The 10060-nt window shown below is 50.3% G+C and overlaps 1 pseudogene; it reads right to left on the bottom strand.

The window, feature by feature from the left end:
• Positions 1-436: 436 nt before the first annotated feature.
• LOC147960041 (uncharacterized) lies at positions 437-1880 on the bottom strand (annotated as a pseudogene).
• Positions 1881-10060: the final 8180 nt, after the last annotated feature.

Below are 10060 nucleotides of genomic sequence, written 5' to 3'. Positions count from 1 at the left end.
CCCGGGGGCTCAGGTGGTTCCTTGAAGACAATCGCCTTCTCTGCCAGGACAGCATGATGCCTAGCCTTCTGAGCCGCCAGAATGCTTCGCAGGTGGCACTAGCAGGTGACGGCCGCGTTCGGCAAGACAAATGGCATGCGAACGTAGCTGTGAGGTGGACCCTCGCACCGACCAACGCGCGAAGGCCAGATGTGCTTCTAAGATGCGGCCCTGTTGAGCCCTGGAATGTCGATGTAGATGCGCAGCCCGTCGTCCTCGCTAGGATGGGGGGCTACGCCAAGTGGTGCGTGGCGGTTGCCGCATATGGCCCTTGCCTCTTGAAGCTCCTGGGTCGTCTTGACAATGAACTCCTGAGCGCAGGGCGCTCCTCGCCTAGCACCCTCCTGAGGGAAATGTGCGGTGAAGCACACCTCCACATGGTACCCGAGCGCCTCCCTCATGATGTTGGCCAGGTCTGAGGCTCTCCAGAAGAGAGCCCCTGAGCCTTACCCGAGGAGGGAACCGGGCGCGCCTTCCTATGTGAGGGAGGGAGGCGCCCCAGCTGTGGGCGCAGGTCCTGAAGTGGTGCCGCTGGAGACGCTACTCTCCTGAGGCCCCGGGAGGAGTAGCTACTTCTTCTTCTTGGGGATGGCCTCAGGAGGGTACATGATGCCTTCGTTGTCGGGGTCTTCAATCGCGGTGGCTTGGAAGGCGCGCTCAAGGGAGCACACCGCATCTCTTTCTTCGCAGGGGACCGTGATGATGCCTCCACTCCCCGACATCTTGAGGATGTTGTGGCCGTGGTGGGTCACCGCCATAAACTTGGCCAATGCTGGATACCCAAGAATGATGTTGTACGGCAGACGGATGTGGGCGACGTCGAAGTCGATGAGCTTGGTGCGGTAGTTGTTACGCTGGCCGAAGGTGACAGGGAGGCAGACCTGCCCTATCGGGGTGGTGGAGCCGTCGGTCACTCCTGAGAAAGGTTTCATAGGCTGTAGCTGATCATATGGCACTTGGAGGCTGTCGAATGTCTCGACGGACAAGACATTGAGCCCTGCGCGGCCGTCGATGAGGGTCTTGATGACCTGGACGTTGCTGATGACGGGTGAACAAAGCATCGGGAGGACGCCGGCGGTTGCCGCGCACTTGAGCTGGTCCGCCGAGCTGAAGGTGATGGCGGACTTGGACCACCTAAGCGGGCGCGTGGCCTCGAGCCTAGGAAGGACCGCGTTCACCTCATGAGCAAACTGCTTGAAGATGCGCTGGGAGGCTGGGGCCTGAGCAACGCCCAGGATGCAGGTGATAGCATGCGGCTCCTGGAAGCCCCCAGCCCCCTCGTCCTGATGGTGGTCATCGTTCCTCCTTGGTGGTCGCGGCAGTGGAGGGAGGCCAACATTGCCTTGAGGTCAGTTTTCATGAGGCTGGTTTCTCCAGGCGCCCTCATGAGGTTGGTCCTGCCAGTGGTCTTCGCGAGGCCGGTCGCACCACTCCTGACGGGAGCCGCGGTCGTCCCAGCGTCCCCCACTTCGTCCTCCTCCTTGGCCGTAGCCCCGATTGTTGCACTCGGGGCGCCGACCAAAGCATCCACCTCGAATGGCTCTGAGCTCCTGGAAGTCATTAGTGTTGTGGCTGTGTACGTTGTGGAAGGCGCAAAGCGAACGGCTGCCCTTAGACAACTCGGGGTGGTCCCAGCCGCGCTTCGAGTCCATATCCTCCGCAAGCACGGCTACTCCCTTGCGCTTCACGTCCTTGGCCTTGGCCTTCTTCTCTTCAGGGTCAGCCGCAGGGAGCTCGAGGAGGGAGAGGCGCCCCTCCTCAGCTCTCGCGCACTTGGTCGCCATGTTGAACATCTCTAGGGCCGAGCATAGCTCTTCGTGGATGGTGAGCTCCTCCTTCATCTTGATGTCACAGACGCCATCGGAGAACGCGGAGATGATGGCCTCATCCGTCACCTTGGGGATCTTGAGGCAGACGCTATTGAAGCGCTGGATGTACTTTTGCAGGGTTTTCCCCGATTGCTGCTTGATGTGCCACAGGTCGCCTGCGGCTGGTGGGCGGTCGCGAGTACCATGGACGTTGGTGACAAAACGCTCGCGCATCTCGCCCTAGGAGGAGATCGATCTCGCGGGAAGGTTCAGGAGCCATGAGCGAGCGCCATCCTTGAGAGCCATGGGAAACCAGTTCGCCATGACTTTTTCATCGCCGTTGGCTGCCTCGATGCTCAGCTTGTAGAGCTGCAGGAACTCCGCAGGGTCAGGGGTGCCATCGTAGCGCGGAGGCAGATCCGGCTTGAACTTGCCTGGCCAAACGACGGTGCGCAGCTCAGGAGTGAAGGCTCGGCAGCCTGCTATGGTCACCGGAGCCCGTCATGGCGGTGGAATCTAGTTTTGGCACCCACGCGCCGCTGCGGCAGGCGGCCTGCAATCTTGTCATGGTGGCGCGGGGAGTGCGGGAGCGTTTTCTTGCGGTCGAGGGACCTCTTGGCAGCTTCTTTCTTCGTGCACGGGCACACGGCGTGACAGATCACGCCGCGGGACCACGCATCTTGGGGCGAGGACACCGTCTTGGTGCGGAGGAGGCAGGGCACTCCGTGAGCCGGGCATCTCGGCACGAGGGCGCCGTCTTGATGTAGGGGCGGCGGAGGCGCTCCATGAGCTACGTCTCCCGCGGCTGGAGGCGGGCGAGGTAGTGAGAGGGACGGTGCAGGAGAGCCCCCAGCGGCGCTGACGAGCTCGGCGACGTGGTCCAGCCAGTCTTCGTAGAGGTCGTCGATCGGACGGCAACGCAGGAGCTCGCGTGCCATGAGCAACGCGGCCTGCACATCCGTGGACGCACGACAAGCATGGAAAGATGAGCCGGCCGGAGTTAGCGACAGGGTGGCGGTGCGGCCGTCCCGCCGCATAGAGGGGTGCAGCGATGACGCTTGCTGCTCGTTTGCTACCGGGCCAGTAGAAGCATTGGCAACAGCTGATGGAGAATAGCGGGGAGGTCCGCCAATGGGCGCCATTTGGGCGACGCGAGCGGCAAGGGCGGCGCGGCGCTCAGCACGGGCTCGGCAAGCATCTGACATGGATGTGATGGAGCCGCGGAACGTGGATCGACAAAGGGAAAGCTTCAGCGCACCCCGGCCTGGTGCGCCAAATGTCGGATTACGGGTTCCGACAAACCCTTGAGGTTTGGAGACTGGTGTGCGCACGAAGATCTCTCCCCCCCAACTCATGCTCTCGCAATGATCCCAAAGCCTAGCTCATCGAAACCAAGGAACAAGGGACACAAGAGTTTATACTAGTTCGGGCCACCATTGCAGTGTAATACCCTACTCCAGTGTGGTGTGGTGGATTGCCTTGTAGGCTGAGGATGAACAAGTACAAGGGAAGAATATCCTCCTGAGGAGAGGTGTTCTTGATCTCGATGAGCTTGTGTGGCTCGGGATGATTTGAGTGATCTGTCTCCAGATGAGCCTCTCTCTCTCTCTCTCTTTCTCGATGAGCCCCCTGGCTATGGTGGTGGCTAGCCCTATTTATAGAGGCCCGGTTCCTCTCCCCAAATATTAGGTGGGAAGGGATCCCACAACATCCAATTCGAAGGGGGACAACGAGTACAAGTTATCCTGACAAAAGGTGGTCTTCATCTGCCAAAGGTTCTGGTGGTGACGCTGTCGTGGGCTCTGTGGTGACCTCCATCGTGCCGTCCTGCTGGTCTTGGTCTCATTGCACCGATATGGAAACCTTTGCCTGACGCCTCGGGAATCCTCACCTGCGCCTGCCTCTTTAGCACCAAAGAGGAAACTGGCACTCTACACTCGCTGGCGCCCGCCTGGCCTTGGTCGTCATGGCTCACATCACGGGAACCTCATGAGGTGCCCCTTGCCTTGATCTCCCCGCTCCTCGCGAGCCAGCCTAGTGAGGCTGCCCCTGAGGAGGTCTTGTGTCGTCCGCCTCGCGAGGCTTGGCCCCTCGCGAGGGTCTTGAGCCTTGGTTGATGAAGATGGGCCGTACCAGGCCGCGGGTGGAGCCATGCCCTGGGCCGCAGGCAGGCAGGTCTGGGTACCCCCGTTCCTAGGACGCCGACATCAGCCATCTTGGGGTCGATGCCAGGATGCCCAAGAGGCTTTCTCTTTTCAGCTTCATTGTGTGCTTGCACACATTTTTGCACATAGTACTTCATGCGCTCGCATGAGCCTTTTGCTTCTTCATGCTTCTTGTTGAATTCGACCTTGAGGTCATTCATCATCTTCTTGAAGATTTGCACATCAGCCGCACTGAGCTTAGCCATGTGCTTCTTGAAGTGTGCCTTCTCATAATCAATCTTGTTCTTGAGCTTGACGATTTTCTGAGCCAGAGCAAGTTCATTTGCAATGGCTCCATGAAAGGTGACGCTGATGTCCACTAGCAGCTGCAGATCATCAATGTTGATGCTCTGGTCCTCAAACCATTCGTCAATGAAGTTGTTCAGAATGTCAGCATCAAAGCGAGATAGATCTTGGAAGATCTCAGCCTCTTGCTTACTCTTGATCAACATCTCTAGAGCTTCATCACCAAGATCTTCATCACTGGACAGATCAATGTTATTATTTTCATTGCGCAGAATGACAACTGGAGTTAGGTCATGCCCTGAAATCTTCTTGGGCTTCTTGGTATTCTTTGTCTTCCCGGAGACATGAGACAAGTCTTTAGATTGCACACTGGGTTCAGGAGGTTCAGTCTTCAATGGCTTCACAGTCGAAGAAGTTGGTGCGGCAGAGGGCTTTGAAGCTTTTTCCTTCTTCTTCTACTTCGGTGGTGCAGGAGCATCCTCAGAGTCTGCATCATCAGCAGATTGTTCCACCATGGTGCTCTGAGCAACAATATGGGAGAGGAGCCCATCGAAGCTATTAAAGGGGCCGATGACATTAGGATTGGTGTCACGTGTGCCATCCGGCCTTGGAGCAGAAAAACCAGGGTTGGAGTCCTAGCTCCTTCCTATTCTTGGAAGATGACTCTTTTGCAAACTGAAAGTTGCGGATGAAGAGATTGTCGTCACGACACCATAGAAGAGATGATGGGTCGGCATTTTCTGGCTGAGGTGCTCGGACCATGCAAGGATAGAAGCCTTGGGCAATAGCTTCAGGCTTTGACTTGGGTTGCAGATTCCTGTAAAGAATATCGCCCACGGGCGCTTGATAGCATTCTTCTCGGTATATTCAGGAGTGACGAAGTTGTACTTGAACCATTGTTCAGCCCAATATCTTCAGATCCATTGTATTATGGTCTTGTGCTAATTGTAGCTCTCCTCATGATCTGACTTGTACAGTTCAAACAGATCGGGAGGCAGATCCAGAGCAGTATTGCCACGGCGCTGCCTTCCACCCTTCCTTGCAGACTTTTGAGAGGCCATAATGTTCAAATAGAGAGGCTTCAAGACAGTGAAAGGCTTCCTACGATTTGTCAAGCAAGAGCTGGCTTCAGGATAGTCAATATGATGCTGTAAGTATTCTGCAAATGAATGCAGACTATGAGAATCAAGGGACTCTCCCACGGACATGTACCTGTGATAGCATTAGAGATGCGAGGGAAGGGGAAGAGGTCATATGCATTCTCAGAAGATTTTGAAGATAAATCAGTTTGAAGACATTAACCTCATAGTGCAAAAACATTCACTTATTTGAAGTGAGTTGGTTCCAGATTTTACGTATCCATGAATAAGTACAAGTGAGGAATCTAACTAGTTATGAAGCATAAGTGAATATTCTTTGCAAGATATGAGATTTAGAAAGAGAAAGATCCAGATTTGGAACTGTAGAAACCACTTTTGGTTGAAGTGGATGGATTTGACAGATCGAAGAGGCTGTAAAAAGTGAGATTTATTTACCACAGACGAACTGCTAGACGAGGCAGAACGGATAGCGAGCAGTCCAGTCTCCCACTCCCTAACTTGAAGTAGAAGACACCTACGGCGGCGGCGAGAACAAGGTCCGCGACTGGTGTGAGGATGGCGTCGAAGAAGTCGCAATAGCTAAGCGCTTCGTCTCTGGCGTCGACGCAAGCTAGCGGTGGTGCTAGGGTTTGAGCGAGATGGCGAAGTGGAAGAGGAGATAATGACCGCGCGTGGGTGTGTATTTATAAGGTAAAGGGCAGCGCAACACAATTACACAAGTGCCCCTGGCGGTTCACGTCTGATGGACACATGGCATGCATGCAACTCATTGAGAGTTGTTCCATGTTCCCACGCACGCCTGGTTTGTCAGGTGATCGTTTCAGCTTCTTCGGTATCCAGACAAAAGAGATATGGCATTAAAAAATGGATTTAAATGTGTGTCTCTGTATCTTTAGCTGACAAGGACGCAGTGAAGACATTCGACACGTTTCAACAGAATGCATACGACTAGATAGATAGAATGTGAGGAAGAAGCACAGAAGGGGTTAGGGTCCGATCACATTCACTTAGTTCAGAAAATGGCAAGTTTGAAGACATAGCTATAAGTGAATGCTGTAGAGGACAGAGCACATATAAATATATATCAGAAAAGACCAAATCAACATTGCGAAGATAAACCTTGAAGTCAAATCAATGTTGAAGACAAACCAAATGTGAAGATGATGCAATCATGACGCCAAATGAAAATCTTCAGGAAAGTTTGGTGGTGGTGTTACCCACCGTATAGGAAGTATTAGACCTAGACACAACGCACAATTATCATGGTGCTCCGAAGTCAAATTCCGCGTTAATGTATTCACACTTAGAGGGCAAGTCTTCATTAATTGAAGATATACGTTACTTTGTGTGTTGTACATCTAAGTCATCAAGATGCATAAGCGTTAGGATGTGTGTCCATTCATAGGACATTCGAGGATTCTAAGATATTTAGCTCACACCGCAACTTGCAAAACCTTTTCTCATCCAAGGGCTTTGTGAAGATATCTGCCAATTGCTCTTCAGTGTTGACATGAATGATATCAATGTCTTCCTTCATGACATGATCTCTGAGAAAGTGATGATGGATCTGAATGTGCTTTGTCTTCAAGTGCTGAACTGGGTTGTTAGCAATCTTGATGGCGCTTTCATTGTCATAGTAGAGTGGCACATGCTTCAGGTGGATGCCATAGTCCTTGAGAGTTTGCTTCATCCAGAGAAGCTAAGCGCGGCAAGATCCAGTAGCAATGTATTCAGATTCAGCAATGGAGAGTGATACACAGTTCTGCTTCTTTGAAGACCAACAGACAAGATATCATCCAAGAAAGTGACATCTGCCTGATGTGGACTTGCGATCAACCTTGTCACCAGCATAATCAGCAGCTGAGAAGACAACTAGATCAAACGCTGAGCCCTTTGGATACCATAATCCTAGTATTGGGGTGTAAGCCAAATATCGAAGAATTCGCTTCACAGCTAAGTGATGTGATTCCTTTGATGCCGCTTGGAATCGGGCACACATGCAAACACTAAGCCTTATATCAGGCCTAGATGCACATAAGTAGAGTACAGAACCAATCATGGAGCGGTATACCTTTTGGTCAAACTCTTTACCATTGTCGTCGGGGCCCAATTGGCCTTTGGTTGGCATTGGCATCGTGTACCCTTTGCAGTCTTGCATTCCAAACTTCCTCAGGCAATCTTTGAGGTATTTTTTTGTGATATGAAGATGCCATTTCTCTCCTGACAGATATGCAGGCCAAGGAAGAACTTCAGCTCACCCATCATGGACGTCTGATATTGCTCCTGCATCATATGCCCAAATTCAACACTGTATCTCTTGTCAGTGCAGCCGAAGATAATGTCATCCACATAGATTTGGCATACGAACAGTTCACCATCATATGTCTTTGTGCAGAGAGTGGGATCTAGAGAACTAGGTTTGAAGCCTTTGATCTTCAGGAAGTCTTTGAGTGTGTCATACCAAGTGCGAGGATCTTGTTTGAGTCCATACAGTGCCTTGTTGAGCTTGTATACCATGTCAGGACGCTTTGGGTCTTCAAAGCCAGGTGGTTGTGCAACATACACTTCTTCTTCATTTTTGCCGTTGAGGAAGGCACTCTTTACATCCATTTGGTACAGAAGAATGTTGTTGTGGTTGGATGATGACCCACAAGTATAGAGGATCAATTGTAGCTCTTTTCGATAAGTAAGAGTGTCGAACCCAATGAGCAGCAGAAGGAAATGACAAGTGGTTTTCAGCAAGGTAATGTCTGCAAGTGTTGAAATTGTAAGTAGCAGAGTAGTTTGATAGCAAGATATTTTGTAACGAGCAAGTAACCATAGTAGTAAAAAAGTGCAGCAAGGTAGCCCAATCCTTTTGAGGCAAAGGACAGGCCAAAACGGTCTCTTATGATAAGCAAAGGTTCTTGAGGGTACACGAGAATTTCATCTAGTCACTTTCATCATGTTGGTTTAATTCGTGTTCGGTACTTTGATAATTTGATATGTCGGTGGACTGGTGCTTAGGTGCTATTCTTACTTGAACAAACCTCCTACTTATGATTAACCCTCCTGCAAGCATCCGCAACTACAAGAAAAGTATTAAGAATAAATTCTAACCATAGCATTAAACTTTTGGATCCAATCGGTCCCTTACGGAATAGCGCATAAACTGGGGTTTAAGCTTCTGTCACTCTCGCAACCCATCATCTAATTTCTACTCCACAATGCATTCCCTTAGGAAATCACAACATACATACCATCGAAATATCGAACACATATCAAATTCACATGATTACTTGCAACATGATTTCTCCCGTGACCTCAAGAACAAAGGTAACTACTCACAAATGATAAACATGCTCATGATCAGAGGAGCATTAATTAGCATAATGGATCTGAACATATAATCTTCCACCAAATAAACCATATAGTAATCAACTACAAGATGTAATCAACACTACTAGTCTCCCACAAGCACCAATCTATAGTTCCGGTAACAAGATTGAGCACGAGAGATGAACTAGGGTTTGAGATGAGATGGTGCTATTGAAGATGTTGATGGATATTTCTCTCCCCAAGATGGGAGATTTGTTGGTGATGATGATGACGATGATTTTCCCCTCTGGGAGGGAAGTTCTCCCGGCGGAATCGCTCCGCCAGAGGGCAAAAGTGCTCCTGCCCAAGTTTCGCCTCGAAACGGCGGCGCTCCGTCCCGAAAGTCCCCTTCTTAGTTTTCTAGGTCAAAATTACCTATATACCAGAAGAGGGCACTGGAGGTGGGCCTGGGTGAGCACAACCCACCAGGGCGCGCCTGGGCTCCCTGGCGCACCCAGGTGGGTTGTGCCCACCTGGTGGGCCCCCTCTGGTAGTTATTTGCTCCAATAATTCTTAAATATTCCATCAAAAATCTTCGTGAAGTTTCATCTTGTTTGGAGTTGTGCAGAATAGGTAGCCTGATGTAGCTTTTTCAGGTCCAGATTTCGAGCTGCCGGAATTCTCCCTCTTGGTGTGTACCTTGCAAATTATGAGAGAAAAGGCATTAGAATTATTCCAAAAGCATTATTATGGATAAAACATCATAAATAACAGTAATAAAACATGATGCAAAATGGACGTATCAACTCCCCCAAGCATAGACCTCGCTTGTCCTCAAGCGAAAACCGAAGTCGAAAAACATGTCCATGTGCTTTGATAGAGAGGTGCCGATAAAAAAATACAGACATAGAAGCATCATGTTCATTATTATAACAGCAACAAAATTAAACATAGGACTTTTATCATAGAACTTTTATCATATACTTCCCATGAATAAGTAATAGTTTATCACACAATCGAAGTATAAAGAAAAAACTCTATTAGAAACCAACAAACTATGTTCTCAGTCAACTTTGCAACTACAATTCATCATCTTTTTAGGAAGGGTCACGTGTTAGAGCCTTTAGGCAAGTACACATACTCAACCATCATATAGTCTTCTATGATTGCTAACACTCACCGCGTACACATGAGCAAAACGTTTCATCCGGACAGATAGAAAGATAGGGGCTTATGGTTTCGCCTCCCAACGTACTCACCTCAAGAGTGATGTCAAAAATAATAACTCATGCCACCCATATTCAACTAGACATATGTGCCTATATCTTCCCTCACCACATGATGCTTGCCAAAGGAGAAAAATAAA

The sequence above is a fragment of the Triticum urartu genome, chromosome 7A, assembly GCF_056163025.1.
Source record: "Triticum urartu cultivar PI428250 chromosome 7A, HENAU_Tu73, whole genome shotgun sequence".
Taxonomy (NCBI): Eukaryota; Viridiplantae; Streptophyta; class Magnoliopsida; order Poales; family Poaceae; genus Triticum; species Triticum urartu.
This window is presented reverse-complemented; position numbering and strand designations above follow the sequence as displayed.